Source organism: Clarias gariepinus, chromosome 7 (assembly GCF_024256425.1).
Source record: "Clarias gariepinus isolate MV-2021 ecotype Netherlands chromosome 7, CGAR_prim_01v2, whole genome shotgun sequence".
Taxonomy (NCBI): domain Eukaryota; kingdom Metazoa; phylum Chordata; class Actinopteri; order Siluriformes; family Clariidae; genus Clarias; species Clarias gariepinus.
This window is the reverse complement of record NC_071106.1, coordinates 57,501-74,488: the sequence shown is the minus strand read 5'-3', so window position 1 is coordinate 74,488 and position 16,988 is coordinate 57,501.

Genomic DNA, 16,988 nt, shown 5'->3' with positions numbered 1-16,988 from the left:
ATTCCATACAAACGTCAATAATTCTGATTGTGTAAAGCGGCTTTGCGACAATGACGATTTAAAAGTGCTTTTATAGAAATAAAAGTGAATTGACTTGACGGTGATGTTTCTGTGTAAGTGAGAGTGCAGCGCTCCCTCTGCGGTGTCCTGCGCTGCGGATCTCTGGAGTCCGATACGGTCGGGTTTATCGTCCAGAGAGTCAACACACAGCAGTATAAGAGATACAGTATGTGTGTGAGGAGCTTTTACCCTGATTACTGCACTTCTGTTTCCTCCCACAGCGCCCGTGGCGTGTCCTCTCCAGCGCCGCGTCTGATCCCGGACCGGCCGCGGCCGCAGACATCCTGAGTTAAAGCTTCCTGGATAGAACTGTTGTTGCTGCTTGGACATTTGTCTTCATTGTCCAGTAGAGACCAGTGGTCGTATTTTAGCCTGTGACCATGTCTGAACAGTTTAATGTCTAGTTGAGATGTGAAGACGTCTCTGCATCTGAACTAACATGTCCATACACAGGTCCTCCTCCAGCATCTGTAATGATAGATAGATAGATAGATAGATAGATAGATAGATACTTTATTCACCCCAATGGGAATTCACATGTTGATGTTGCACAGTGTGGAGTTTAAAGACAACCTGCATCGAACATCATAGCAGGAGTTCTGTTACAATTACTTTGCAGAGAGAGAGAGTGTGTGTGTGTGTGTGTATGTGTGTCAGCCAGCAGATGGCAGTGTGAGCGCATTTATAAACTGAAATATATTCTCACACACACACACACACACACACACTATAAGAGCAGTTATCAGACACACAGGACCAGTGAGCATCTGATACAGTCTCCTCTAACAGACTTTAAGTTAAAACTGTAATGAACTCAGTAAGGATCCCGATGCTCATGAGCTCCCGGTTCTACCATCACACTTCTGATCTCAGAGTCACAGTTAAAGCAGGGGCTGACTTATGATCTCGTTACCCTGCGTCACACAGATGAAGATGAGTTCTGTTAAGAGTCCGGTTCCTCTCACGGTTCCTCACGCATGATGTCTCAGAAGTCTCAGTGGTGAATTCTCACCCACCTGTCAGCTCCGCCCTGTCACATGGCCGCTAAGGATTTGGGGAGGGTTAAGGCTGACGTGGGCCCCTTCTAAGTCGCATGAGGCCAATTAACCCAATTTAAAATTAACCACTTATTTCTGATCTGCTGCTCAGACTGCGTCGCTCAGCATCACCTTCATGACACCTCGAGTGACTCACTTCTGTCTGTAAATAAGTCCTACAGCAGTTTACTGAGAGTTTACTTAACTAGGCTAGTAACCTGTGTAAGGATCTATCCAATCATGGAACCTGCTAAGCATTATGTACGTTGCTCTGGATACGAGCCTCTGCCAAATGCCTAAATGTAAAGTCCTAAATGATTCTCTATGTGATTCACTTCCGTTTACAAATGATTCCTGCAGTAGTCGTAAATGACTCTTTAACTAACTCACTTCTTATGTGATTCTCTAGCGTGTATAAATTGTCTCAAACAGTTTATTAACTGATTTTCTTACGTCAAGTGACGCCTCAGTCAAAGTGACAGTTTGTGGAGTGTTTCATGTTCCTGTGGTTCAGTGAACAGAATTATGGGATTGTTTTCAGAGGGAAGGTCACATGACAAGATGCTGCTCTCATGTTTTTTTTTTTCTAAATGAAGGGGCTCAGAGGGGCAGATGTCTTTGCCAGACTTTGCCTTTGAGGCTGAATGATTTGCGCTCTGCTGCACGACCCCGTTGTCTTTGAGGAGCTGGCTTGGCTCACATCAAAGCTTTTTCATTGATCCAGCTCAGAATCTCCATCAGCTTCTGTTTCACACACAGATAGGTCAGTGAAGGACACCTTCATCTCCATCCTGACTCACCTGAAGCACGGCGACATGGACATAATGAATGTGTTTATTGATTTTAGTTCAGGATTTCACACCATCATCATCTCCAGGCTGGTGACCTTGCTTAGCGACCTAAGCAGCAGCACCTTTCTGAGTGTAATTGGATTTCAGACCTTCTTCACTCTGTCCTGAGCGCTGGTGTTCCACAGGGGTGTGTACTCGGAAAAGCTTAAAAAACCTTAAAGCATGGCTCTGGTTCTGTTCTCATATTTAGGGACAGGATCATGCAGCATGAGTCTCATCAGAGCCATGACCTTTAACACCAAGAAGACTAGAGAGCTCCTTGTGGACTTTATTAATCTGTCTGAGGTAGAACATGTCTCCAGCTTCAGCGAGACCTTTAGCACCTTTATCCTTACCTGAACACTGAAAAACTTCATCTATCGTCCCACATCAAAGCCTTTATGCTGTAGCATCGAATGTGTTCTCCATCACTGCGTCAGCGTGCGGTGCAGCAGCTGTTCTGTCTCTCAACATGTGCTGAAAACTGTGCAGGGCTTCTGTCCAGAACATTACAGTGCCTGTGGAGGGAGGAGATCATCGTCATGGCTATCCCTCACTACAGAATGGATGCTTTATCTTCAGGAAGGCATTGTATGCTCATGACAGAACTAAATTTCCCATCAACCCCAGCAGCACAAACACATCATTGATCTCACCTGTGTCTTGCCTCTCGTTGATTAGCTCCATGGTTTCAGCTCCTGGTGTCACCTGTTGGCTCGGGTTTCTCAGTAAAGATTATTAAACTACATCGCGTTGGGCCCATGTGTCCATGAACACACCTTTTCTTTCTCTCTCCTTCTGCTCTCTGTCCAGATCCAAAGGTGTGTTAATAAAATATTGACACAATTGACATGTGGCAAAGCAGCTTTTGAGTTACACAATCAAAAGAATTATTTAAGTCTGTATAAAGTGTGAATGTGTATGAATCACAATGATAAGACTGGCTGCTGTTATATTGGCATCCAAACATAAGGTGGCAGTGATGAAGAAGTCCACTTGGTTTCCAGACACTGCAGTGAGCAGTGAGGTGTGTTCTGATTGGCTGAGAGCAGATGAGTAGAACAAGCTGTTCAGGTGTTTAATGTGGATAAAGAGAGACGCTCTTGTTTCTATTGGTGTACAATGTTCTCACAATTCGACGTTTTTAACTCCGGATCCGAGCTGGCCGAGTGAGATCCTGAGGAAGAACAAAGGATGCGACACGAAGCGGCGGCCCCGAGGGAAACGAGCTGGCGTCAGGAACAGGCTGAGAGCCCCTGCACACCGCACACCTCTGCCTAGCATCCTGCTCGCCAACGTCCAGTCACTGGAGAACAAGCTCGATGACCTCAGGGCCAGGATAAAGTTCCAGAGAGACATTCAATTCAATTCAATTTTATTTGTATAGCACTTTTAATGATTTACGTCATCACAAAGCAGCTTTACACAATCATTCCGGACTGCAACCTCCTCTGCTTCACAGAGACATGGCTGAACCCAGCGGTGCCGGACCACGCCATCCAGCCGGCCGAGTTCTTCTCAGTTTACCGCATGGACAGGACGCGGGACTCGGGGAAATCAAGGGGAGGCGGCGTGTGTTTAATGGTGAACAGCAGCTGGTGCAACAGCGCGAGCGTTGTTCCTCTTACACGCTCCTGCACACCAAATCTGGAACTACTGTCCATCATGTGTTGTCCTTTTTATCTACCTCGGGAGTTTACATCGGTCATAGTCAGCGCCGTTTATATTCCACCACAAGTGGACACGGACACTGTCTTATGCGAGCTGCATGTAACCACTGTTACACTACGGTCAAGATCGGCTACAAGGCACAATCTCGCCCTCCGTTTGGTAAATCCGACCACGCGGCCATCTTCCTCATGCCAAAATACAAACATCAGCTCCGATGATGTCAGCGTGTTTACGGAAGCGGTTGATGCGGATGATACCGTGGAGAAAAAGACTATCAGAACGTTTCCCAACCAGAAGCCGTGGGTGGATAAAACCATCCGCGATGCTTTGAGATCTCGCACCGCTGTCTACAACGCTGGACTTGTGTCGGGGAACATAGACCCGTACAAGGCTGCGTCATATAACGTGCGGAAGGCGGTGAAAGAGGCGAAGCAGTGCTACAGGTGGAAACTACAACAGAGTGACTCTAGGAGCCTGTGGCAGGGACTGAGGACAATAACGGACTATAAAGCACCTACATCCGGTATGACGAATGCGGACGTGACTCTGGGAGGCGAGCTAAACACTTTCTACGCTCGCTTTGAGGCTGCAGCTAAAGATGCTAGCTATGCTAATGCTAAATGCGGCTGCAGAAAGAAAGACACTGCCAGCACCGGAAACGCGTTCATCATCACCGAGCATGACGTGAGGAGAGCCTTCAAAAGAGTGAACACCAGGAAAGCAGCAGGACCAGACGGCATCTCAGGTCGTATCCTCAGAGCCTAAGATATTCACAGAGATATTTAACCTCTCCTTATCTCAGTCGGTGATCCCTGCATGCTTCGAAGAGTCCATCATTGTTTCTGTTTCAAAGAAACCTCATCCTGCTTCTCTTAATGACTATCGCTCTGTAGCCCTCACCTCAGTACATTTACATTTAGGCATTTGGCAGACTCTCTTATCCAGAGCGACTTACATTTTTATCTCATTACGCATCTGAGCAGTTGAGGGTTAAGGGCCTTGCTCAAGGGCCCAACAGTGGCAACTTGGTGGTTGTGGGGTTTGAACCTGGGATCTTCCGAACCGTAGTCCAATGCCTTAACCACTGAGCTACCCCTGGCCTCAGTAGTGATGAAGTGCTTTTAGCAGCTGGTCAAGGACTTTATAATTTCTTCTCTACCAGACACAATTGACCCACTACAGTTCAGATACCATCCAAATCGTTCTACTCATGATGCCATCTCTCATCTCCTCCACTTCAAGGTCATCACTTACTCACTTGGACACTAGAAGGGGGAATTATGTTAAAATGCTCTTTATCAACTACAGTTCAGCATTTAATACCATAATTCCCTCCACACTCACCATCAAGCTGGAGCACCTGGGACTCAGCTCATCTCTGTGCCAGTGGATCTGTAATTTTCTAACTGGCAGACCACAGGCAGTAAGGATGGGTGGACATGTCTCAGCCTCCATCACTCTCAGCACTGGAGACCCCCAGGGTTGTGTTCTGAGCCCCCTGCTGTACTCTTTGTACACGTATGACTGTGCGGCCACTACCAGCTCCACCACCATCATAAAGTTTGCTGACGACACCGTCATGGTGGGCCTGATCTCTGATAACAACAAGACGGCCCACCTAAAGGAAATTAGGAATCTGGAGAACTGGTGGCAGAGGAACAATCTCGTTCTAAACGTCAGTAAGACAAAGGAGTTGATAGTGGACTTCAGCACTAAGCAAGAAAGGAACTACCAGACCCCCGTCATCAATGAGAGCCCAGTGGAGAGAGTGGACAGCTTCAAATACCTCGGTGTTCACATCACGCAGGACCTGTCACGTCAACACCCTGGTGAAAAAGGCTCGATAGCGTCTCTTCCACCTCAGACGCTTGAGAGACTTCAGACTGCCCTCCAGGGTGCTCAGGAACTTTTACTCCTGCACCATAGAGAGCATCCTGACGGAAAACATCTCAACCTGGTCCGGGAACAGCACCATGCAGGACAGATGAACTCTACAGAAGGTGGTGAGATCAGCTGAGTGCATCATCCGCACCGAGCTCCCTGACCTGCACTCGATCTACAGCAAGCGGTGCTGGACCAAGGCCAGGATGATCATGAAGAGAGACTGAGGAGGAGCTTCTTCCCGCAGGCGATAAGGTCTCTCAATCACACCACCACACAGTACTGACCCACACATATGGTTTTTTACACACACTCTGGACATTCGTTTACACTAGTGGCCACTGCACAACAACACTTCGTGGTCATTAGTTGAATCACTCTATCACAAGTCACTTTAAATAAATCATTTTAAGCGTATTTGCACTGCACAAGACACTTTAAAAATATGTGGATTGCACAACCCTGGACATTACCATTTTATATAATTTTATTCCAGACAAAAATGCCATAAAATCTATATCTACTTTGAACTGCTGTTTTCTTTTTGTTCTATATTTCTTCATGTATTTTCTATATTGTGGATTTTTGTTATACAGTTATTTTATTTTATTTTTTATTTTATTCTTTCTTAGTTAAATTTACCTTCTATTTGATTTTTCATATTTATTTCCTATTTATTTCCGAGTCTTTTATTTTAAGGTCACTGGCTGTCGTCTAAGCATTTCACTGCATATCGTACTGTGTATGACTGTGTATGTGACAAATAAAATTTTTATTTAAACACTACAAACTAACTTTAGAAACGAAATACAAGAGTTTAACATTTAACTTCTAATTAAATTAAACACAAGGATACACTGGTACTGATGGGCTTCTAATGCACACAATTTTCAAGAATAATTAGTGCTGCCGGTGTTCAGAGAGTAGTGTGTGTAAGTGTGTAATGAGTGTGTGTGAGACTGGTGTGTGTGTGTGTGTGTGTGTGTGTGTAAAATGAGTGAGTTTGGAGTAAAAGGCAGATCAGAGGCTTTGATGCGAGTGATGTTTGATGATGTAACGCCATAACAATGTGTGTGTGTTGCATCACTCTGAAGCTCCCGGCTCGGTACAGGATGGTTTATATCTGAGGCTGATCAGCTGATCACCGGCCACGCCCACTCACACCGAACACCAGACGGTTCTGATCACTGACTGATCGACCGCTTCGTCTCTGTTACACACGTGAAAACATTTTTAAATGATGGATTGTGGAGTCAGTGTGGAGATGCAGGAACCAACACACAGAGTAATGGTGATTCAGGACTGGATTGATGTTTCCCCCGTCTCTGGTGGAGACACACGTGCTTTGCGAACACGAGTGTTGTGTGTGATGTAGACGCTCGTCTGCTTCGGCTCCATGTAAAGGGACGTGTTCGGGCTCCTCAGGCATCTCTATAATCCCAGTCTCTTCCGCTCCGTCTCAGCAAAACCCTGTGTTTGTAAGTGCACGCTCCATTAGCCCAATGATAGTGATGAGTCGTGCAATATGCAAATGAGCTGATGACATCACGTGGTGTTTTACTCGCCGCGCGACGCTCCCACTCCCGCGATCCTGAGCTGCATTAATGTGATGAGGAACAGAGAGACGTGAGCAGGATACAGAATAGACTGTGTGTGTGTGTGTGTGTGTGTGTAAGTGTGTGTGTGTGTGAGTGTATGTGTGAGTGTGAGTGTGTGTGTAAGTGTGTGTGTGTGTGTGTGTGAGAGAGAGAGTTTGAGAGTATGTGAGTGTGAGTGAGTGTATGTCTGTGTGGGTGTGAGTGTGTGTGTGCGAGTGTGTGAGGGTGTGTGCGTGTGTATGTGCGAGTGTGAGTGTGTGCGTGTGAGAGTGTGTGTGCATTTGTGTATGTGTGTGCATTTGTATATGTATGTAAGTGTGTGTGTGAGTGTAAGTGTGTGTGAGTGTATGTGTGCGTGTGAGAATGTGTGCGTGTGAGAATGTGTGTGTGAGTGTATGTGTGTGAGTATAAGTGTGTGTGCGTGAGAGTGTGTGTGAGAATGTGTGTGTGTGAGAATGTGTGTGTGAGTGTATGTGTGTGAGTATGTGTGTGTGTGAGATGGTGTGTGTGAGAATGTGTATGTGTGAGAATGTGTGTGTGTGTGTGTGTGTGTGTGTGTGAGAGAGTGTGTGAGAGAGTGTGTGTGAGAGAGTATGTGTGAGAGAGTATGTGTGTGAGTGTATGTGTGTGAGTATAAGTGTGTGTGCGTGAGAGTGTGTGTGAGAATGTGTGTGTGTGAGAATGTGTGTGTGTGTGAATGTGTGTGTGTGTGTGTGTGAGAGTGTGTGTGAGAGAGTGTGTGTGTGAGAGTGTGTGTGTGAGAGTGTGTGTGTGAGAGTGTGTGTGTGTGAGTGTATGTGTGTGAGTATAAGTGTGTGTGCGTGAGAGTGTGTGTGAGAATGTGTGTGTGTGAGTGTATGTGTGTGAGTATGAGTGTGTGTGTGCGTGAGAGTGTGTGTGAGAATGTGTATGTGTGAGAGAGAGTGTGTGAGAAAGAGTGTGTAAGAGAGAGTGTGTGTGAGAGTGTGTGAGAGTGTGTGTGAGAGAGTGTGTGTGTGTGTGAGAGTGTGTGTGTGTGTGAGAGTGTGTGTGTGCGTGAGAGTGTGTGTGAGAATGTGTGTGTGTGAGAGAGAGTGTGTGAGAGAGAGTGTGTAAGAGAGAGTGTGTGTGAGAGTGTGTGAGAGAGTGTGTGAGAGAGTGTGTGTGTGTGTGAGAGTGTGTGTGTGTGTGAGAGTGTGTGTGTGTGTGTGAGAGAGTGTGTGTCCCAGTCTGCGTCATCAAGATTGTGCCTTGTAGCCGTCCTTGACCGTTGTGTAACAATGATCCAGTGTCCTTTCGCCTCTGGTGGGGCAGGTAATATGCTGATAAAAGTTCGTCGCTGCGCATTTGAGGTTGGCACTGTTAAAGTCAAATTCAATTTAAAATTTATTTGTCACATACACAGTCATACACAGTACGATATGCAGTGAAATGCTTATACGACCGCCGGTGACCTCAAAAAAGAAAATAAAAAAACTATATATAAGGAATAAATATTAATAAAAGAAATAACATAAAATACAAAGGAAAATAAATGTAATTAGTAAAATTAACAACTGTACAAATAAGGGCATGTAAAAATAATAGAATATAGGAATATGGGGGGGAAATATATATATACATTTTTTTAAAGTGTTTTAAAGTGGCATTGAAATGTCTTAAAGTGTCAGAGTGGCAAAGTGTCATGTGCAATGGCAGGTAAACATGTATTGTATAAAGTGACATGTGCAATGGCTTCAGATACTTTTTTAATAATAAAATTGTAAATATTAGGCATAAAATTGAGGTTTTGAAACCGAACAATGTAATTGATGCAGATGTTAATCTAGCCATGTCAGACCAGAACCTAGAATACTTTACTCCCCTTGAAGAGAATGAACTAATTTCACTCATCTCTTCTTCAAATTCATCAACCTGTATATTAGATCCTGTACCGACACATTTTCTTAAACAGATAGTACCAGCAATAACAGAACCCCTGTTGAGAATAATTAATTCTTCACTCAGCATTGGGTATGTTCCAAAATCTTTTAAATTAGCAGTTATCAAACCAATAATTAAGAAACCTGACCTCGACCCCTGTCAGCTGTCCAGTTACAGACCAATATCAAACCTCCGCTTTATCTCTAAGATCCTGGAAAAGATAGTAGCGGAGCAGCTATGCTCATATATACATAGGAATGGCATACATGAACTGTATCAGTCAGGATTTAGGCCTCATCACAGTACAGAGACAGCGCTCGTTAAAGTAGTAAATGACATTCTTTGGGCCTCTGATCAGGGTTGTGTAACTATGCTTGTACTACTTGACCTCAGTGCAGCTTTTGACACTGTTGATCACGCTATTCTTCTTCACAGATTAGAAAATGTAGTGGGAATTAAGGGTACAGCCCTCTCCTGGCTCAGATCCTATCTGACCCATCGTTATCAGTATGTAGACTTAAATGGTGATTATTCTGCATGTTCTCTAGTGGAGTTTGGCGTTCCGCAGGGTTCAGTTTTAGGTCCACTGCTTTTTTCCCTTTACATGCTTCCTCTGGGCAACATAATCCGTAAGCATGGTATTAGTTTTCATTGTTATGCTGATGATACACAGTTATATGTCTCAGCAAAACCTGATGAGAAAAAACAGCTTACTAAAATTGAGCAATGTGTGCAGGACATAAGAAATTGGATGCTAACTAACTTCCTTCTGCTAAATCCGGATAAGACAGAAGTTCTAGTCATAGGACCGCATACAGCTAGGAGTAAAATTTTAGATCATACCGTAACTTTAGATGGCCTTTCTGTTCCATCAAATGCAACAGTGAAAGACCTTGGTGTGATTATTGATTCCAGCCTTTCATTTGAAGCACATGTAGATAATATTACCAGGATAGCATTCTTTCACCTCAGAAATATTGCCAGAATAAGAAATTTATTGTCGCTAAACGACGCAGAAAAACTAGTTCATGCTTTTATCACCTCTAGGTTGGACTATTGTAATGCCTTACTGTCTGGTTGTTCAGCTAGATGCATAAATAAGCTTCAGCTAGTCCAGAATGCAGCAGCGAGAGTCCTCACCAGAACCAGAAGATATGAGCACATCACCCCTATCTTATCTTCACTCCATTGGCTCCCTGTGAAATTTCGCATTGATTTTAAAATACTACTCTTGACATATAAAGCATTAAATGGTCTCGCGCCGCAGTACCTGAGCGAACTGCTAGTGTCTTACGATCCGCCACGCCTACTTCGATCAAAGGATGCAGGCTGCTTGTCAGTACCGCGTATTATGAAAAATACAGCTGGGGGCAGAGCTTTTTCTTACAAAGCCCCAAAGTTATGGAATAGTCTTCCAAATAGTGTTCGGGACTCAGACACAGTCTCAGTGTTTAAGGCCAGGCTAAAAACCTATTTATTTAGCCGAGCATTTTTATAAATAGATTTGCCATAGGTAAAGGAGCAGATCTGGGGGACTCATGGACGTAGAGTATTATGGTGAACTGGTATGTTTGGATGCTGTCTTCCTCACTCTCATTAATCACTCAGGTTTGCTGACGGTGAGGTGATTGTTTGCTTTACATGTCAGGAAGCCCTCATGTTTGTGTTTCCTTCTGGCTCTCCCTTTTAGTTATGCTGTCATAGTTAGTCCTGCCGGAGTCTCTGCTTGCACGCTACAGTTAATATACATTCACATTATACATTGTGTGACTGTGACCATACCTAACTGCCATCTCTCCTCTTCTTCTCTTTCCCCCCCTCTTTCTTTTTCCTCTCTCCTCCTGTCCCCCCCTTTCACTCTTTCTCTCTCTCTCTGTCGAGCTACACATGTCGTTCCTGAGCTGCCAGTGATCCAGACTCCCTCTGCCCTCCGGACCTGTCTGACCCATCCTGGTGCCCCGCTTCTGGCTGAAGATCTCGTCACATGGATGCCCCGTGTGTCTCTCTGGGATGCGTCTGGTGTCTGGGAATGATTCTCTCTACCTAGAAAATGGTTCTGGCCTTGACTGGTGTTGGCAACTGTTTCTCTGGGGACTTGACAGTTCGATAGTTCATAACTGGAACTTCTTACAAGTCTACCTGGGTCTTCAATAACTACCTGGACTCCATATTAACATCAATTAACATCAGCTATTATAGCTGAACTGCCTCCCACCCTACACACTGTATAAATGCAGATCATTTACTGCTTTCTGTTTCACCCAAATGAGGATGGGTTCCCTGTTGAGTCTGGTTCCTCTCAAGGTTTCTTCCTCTTACCATCTCAGGGAGTTTTTCCTTGCCACTGTCGCCCTCGGCTTGCTCACCAGGGACAAACTGACCATTTTGATTCATACAAATTCACATTTCATACAAACCTAAATAATTCTTTTGACTATGTAAAGCTGCTTTGCGGCAATGAAAATTGCTAAAAGCGCTATACAAATAAAATTGAATTGAATAGATATGTAAGTCCCCCGCCACAATAAGCGCAGCATCCCGGTGTTGTGTTTGTTGTTGTGTGAGTGCCTCATGCAGCTCGCATAAGGCAGTGTCCATGTCCGCTTGTGGTGGAATATAAACGGCACTGATTATGACCGATGTGAACTCCCGAGGAAGGTAAAAAGGACGACACATGATGGACAGTAGTTCCAGGTTTGGTGTGCAGGAGCGTGTGAGAGGAACAACGCTCGCGCTGTTGCACCAGCTGCTGTTCACCATTAAACACACGCCGCCTCCCCTTGACTTCCCCGAGTCTCGCGTCCTGTCCATGCAATGAACCGAGAAGAACTCGGTCAGCTGGATGGCATGGTCCGGCACCGCTGGGTTCAGCCATGTCTCGGTGAAGCAGAGGAGATTGCAGTCCCGAATGTCTCTCTGGAACTTTATCCTGGCCCTGAGGTCATCGAGCTTGTTTTCCAGTGACTGGACGTTGGCGAGCAGGATGTTAGGCAGAGGTGTGCGGTGTGCACGGGCTCTCAGCCTGTTCCTGACGCCGGCTCGTTTCCCTCGGGGCCGACGCTTTGTGTCGCGTCCATTGTTCTCCCTCAGGATCTCACTCGGCCAGCTCAGATCCGGAGTTAGAAACGTTGAATTGTGAGAACATTGTATACCAATAGAAACAAGAGTGTCTCTATCATAACTAATGTACCCCATGGTGGTAATTTTGCCGATTTTAAAACACTGAAAACTAACTTAAAAAAACAAAAACAAAGAAAAGGTGGTCGGAGCAGTCGTGACAGCAGCCGACCTCACTCTGAATTTAGAGCATTAGGATGAAAGGCTGTTAGTGACACACACACTCTCACTGCACACTGCACACCTCTGCCTAGCATCCTGCTCGCCAACGTCCCTGATGACCTCAGGGCCAGGATAAAGTTCCATTCGGGACTGCAATCTCTCCTGCTTCACCGAGACAAGGCTGAACCCAGTGGTACCGGACCACGCCATCCAGCCGGCCGAGTTCTTCTCGGTTCATCGCATGGACAGGACACGGGACTCGGGGAAGTCAAGGTGAGGCGGCGTGTGTTTAATGGTGAACAGCAGCTGGTGCAACAGCGCGAGCGTTGTTCCTCTCACACGCTCCTGCACACCAAATCTGGAACTACTGTCCATCATGTGTCACCACAAGCAGACTCGGGCACTGCCTTATGCGAGCTGCATAAGGCACTCACACAGCACCAGACACAGCACCGGGACCGAACTTTTATCAGCACATCACCTGCCCCACCATAGGCGAAAAGACACTGGACCACTGTTACACTACAGTCAAGGACGGCTACAAGGCACAATCTCGCCCTCCGTTTGGTAAATCCGACCACGCCGCCATCTTCCTCATGACAAAATACAAACAAAGGCTAAAACAGGAAGTTCCGGTTCAGAGGGAGGTTGCGCACTGGACGGACCAATCGCTGGCCGCGTTACAGGACGCATTTGATGACGCAGACTGGGACATGTTCCGTAACAGCTCTGATTACGTCAGTGTGTTTACAGAAGCGGTTGTGGGATTCATCAGAAAACTATCAGATTATACCTTGGAAAAAAAAGACTTATCAGAACCTTTCCCAACCAGAAGCCGTGGGTGGATAAAACAATCCGCGATGCTCTGATATCTCGCACCGATCTCTACAATACGGGACTCGCGTCGGGGGACATTATAAGGCTGCGTCATAAAACGTGTGGAAGACGGTAAAAGAGGTGAAGCAGCGCTACGGGGGAAACAAGAGTCACAACTCCAACAGAGTGACTCTAGGAGCCTGTGGCAGGGACTGAGGACAATAACGGACTATAAAACACCAACAACCGGTATGACGAACGCGGACGTGACTCTGGCAGACAAGCTGAACACATTCTATGCTCGCTTTGAGGCTGCAGCTAAAGACGCTAGCGATGCTAATGCTAGCGGCGCTAACGGCTGCAGACAGAAAGACACTGCCAGCATCGGAAGCACGTTCATCATTTCCGAGCATGACGTGAGGAGAGCCTTCAAGAGAGTGAACACCAGGAAAGCAGCAGGACCAGACGGCATCTCAGGTCGTATCCTCAGAGCCTGCGCAGACCAGCTAGCACCTGTGTCAAAATTTCACAATTTCTTAAATCTTCTTGTACAGTATATTTCTATTTTCGTACAGCATATTTCTATTTTTAGTTCTATTTTTCCTAGTTTAATTTAATTTAATTTTTTTTATTAAATTTTTCTATCGTATTTCTTTTATTCATATTTATTACTTATCATAAGCTTTAACTCTCTTTAAGGTCACTGGCGGTCGTGTAAGCATTTCACTACATTTTGTACTGTGTATGACTGTGTATGTGACAAATAAAATTTGAATTTGAAATTTGAAATTCGTTCACTGAGATATTCAACACCTCTTTATCTCAGTCGGTGATCCCCACATGCTTCAAAGAGTCCATTATTGTTCCTGTCCTGAAGAAACCTCCTCCTGCTTCCCTCAATGACTATCGCCCTGTAGCCCTCACCTCAGTAGTGATGACGTGCTTTGAACGCCTGGTCAGAGACAACATCATCTCTTCACTACCAGACACACTGGACCCACTACAGTTTGCATACCGTCCAAACCGCTCCACAGACGATGCAATCTCACATCTCCTTCATACATCTCTCACTCACCTGGACATTCGGAGAGGAAATTATGTTAAAATGCTCTTCATCGAATACAGCTCAGCATCGAATACAGCTCAGCACATTGCATATCGTACTGTGTATGACCGTGTGTGTGTGACAAATAAAATGTAAATTTGAATTTGAAGCCTCGTAGGCTAAACCCCCCCTAATACCCCCCTTCCCCTGTCCCGGGAATTGTAGTGCTGCTCTCACGCTCTCCAACACTGCATTCCTATGTGTGTGTGTGTGTGTGTGTGTGTGTGATGAGCTCTCCACCTGACCCTGCTGTAGACAGACAGGGCTGTAATTAACTCTTTGCAGGGGGTCGTTATCCTCTCACACCTCTGTATAGGGAGCACACACACACACACACACACCCTGAAGATCCCAGAATAAAATGTAAAAATGGCCTGTAATTAAACACACACACACACACACACACAGACACAAATACAAAATGAATCATTAAGAGACACAGAGTGAAGAACAATGTTCCTGTATTTGAAGAAGAACTCATCACTTACTCATCATCTACACTGCGGAGGGGCGGAGCCTATCACAAGGGACTTAGGGTACATCCTGTACAGGATGCCAATCTATCGCAGGACACACACACACACACACACACACACACACACACACAGACTCACGCTCCGGGCTATTTGGGTTTGGTGTGTTCTGAGAGCAGTACAGCATGGTATTGTCTGTCCTCTCTTTGACTCTGTCTTTCTGGTTTTTGTCTCCCTCTCTGTCTCTCTCTCTCTCTCTCTCTCTCTCTCTCTCTCTCTCTCCATCTCTCTCCCTCGCTTTCTATCAGGTTAATGGAAGGTGAATGCAGGATTAGCGTAGCGCGTGATTGATCGGACTTCCTGTAAAGCTGCGGCTCTCAGATGGACATTAGCTCGGAGCTCGAATCTTCCTGCAGCAGATTTATGTTTAAATTTAATTTAAAGATCAATACGAGCCTTTAATCCTTTAAACACACGACTTTAACTAACACACAGCACGGATACACACTCAGCTCGTCCTCACACATGGTTCTGCAGGAAACATTCACACACACATTCACATCATACGTTTCATTTCTTTATGGTTACAAGTAATATTGTGGACCATCAGTATAACAGGTTAATAAGGGATAAGGATGGTGGTGTGTCATGTGACTAAGAGTGTAAACTCCTCTGTCCTGAAGATGTTCAGCTTTACCTCTGACTGTTACACAGCGCTCACACTGGAGACTTTTGCCTTTAGTGCTCCCTTACTGTGTGTGTGTGTGTGTGTGTGTGTGTGTGTTGTTAACCCTGTCCTGCCCCTTGTTTCATATGCTGATGGACCCACTATTGAGCCTTGAATACACACAAAAGGGAAACAGCTTCCCACTAACACACACACACACACACACACACACACACACACACACACACAGAGTGTGTTTATCTTGGCCGCTGTCCATCTCTGCAGTGTTTAAAATTAGTGAAGACCTCACAGTCATTAAAGCAGCCCTCTGATCATTCTGTATGCGTGTGTGTGTGTGTGTGTGTGTTTGTGTGTTTGTTTCTTCCTGCTGATTTTTATTGTGATCTTGCTTTGAGCTGTATGCGGTCCTATGACTAGAATTTTTGTCTCATTTGGATTAAGCAGAAGGAAGTTAATTAACATCGAGTCACTTATATTCTTTATACATTGCTCAACTTTAGTAATCTGTTTTTTTTCATCTGGTTTTGCTGAGACATATAACTGTGAAATCATCATAACAGTGAAAACTAATACCATGCTTACGTATTATGTTGCACAGAGGGAGCATGTAAAGGGAAAAAAGCAGTGGGCCTAAAACTGAACCCTGTGGAACACCAAACTCCACTAGAGAACATGCAGAATAATCACCATTTAAGTCAACATACTGACAACGATCGGTCAAATAGGATCTGAGCCAGGAGAGGACTGTACCCTTAATTCCTACTACATTTTCTAATCTGTGAAGAAGAATAGCGTGATCAACAGTGTCAAAAGCTGCACTGAGGTCAAGTAATACAAGCATAGTTACACAACCCTGATCAGAGGCCAATAGAATGTCATTTACTACTTTAACGAGTGCTGTCTCTGCTTAGAGTTCTGCTCGACTAAAGTGCACTAACTAGTTTGACTGGGAACAAGTTCAATACTGAACAACACACACACACACAAGCAAGCAAATACACACACATTGTAGTTTTGGTGGGTATTCTCTTTGGTCTTTTGTGTGTGTGTGTGTGTGTGTGTAAAAGAAGTGAATGTGTATATTGTTCTGGTGCACAATAGTGGCATTTGTGTAGTGAGAGAATAGTGTGTATTGTAATGGCAGAATGAAAGGCTTTGTGTGGACACACACACACACACACACCATGGCTGCCAGAACCTCTTACAGTCTCTAACAAGCATCACAAAGACTTTAACAAAGTCCTTCTGTAGTTTCAGAAATATTGGCACCCTTTATAAAACTAAAAATGTAATTATTAAAATAATAATAATAATATCTACATAAGGTTTTTGTGTGGTTTGTAATATACACTGTAGTTTAATTGTTACATTTTCTAAAATTATAGCACCCCAAAACACAGTTCCACATGCTTTACATTCCCGGCTCTGTGCTCGAGGACATCGTCTCCGGTTACAGCACAGATCATACACACACACACACACACACACATTTGTTTTTCTTCATTATGTACTCCTGTAACGTGTTGATGTTTATCATGTGATCAGATGATCAGACGGTCTAATCTGCCTCGTCTCTGATCAGACTGATGTACAGCTTCAACACACACAAACCTTCATGACTTTATTACTGCAACTGAGATTAACAGAT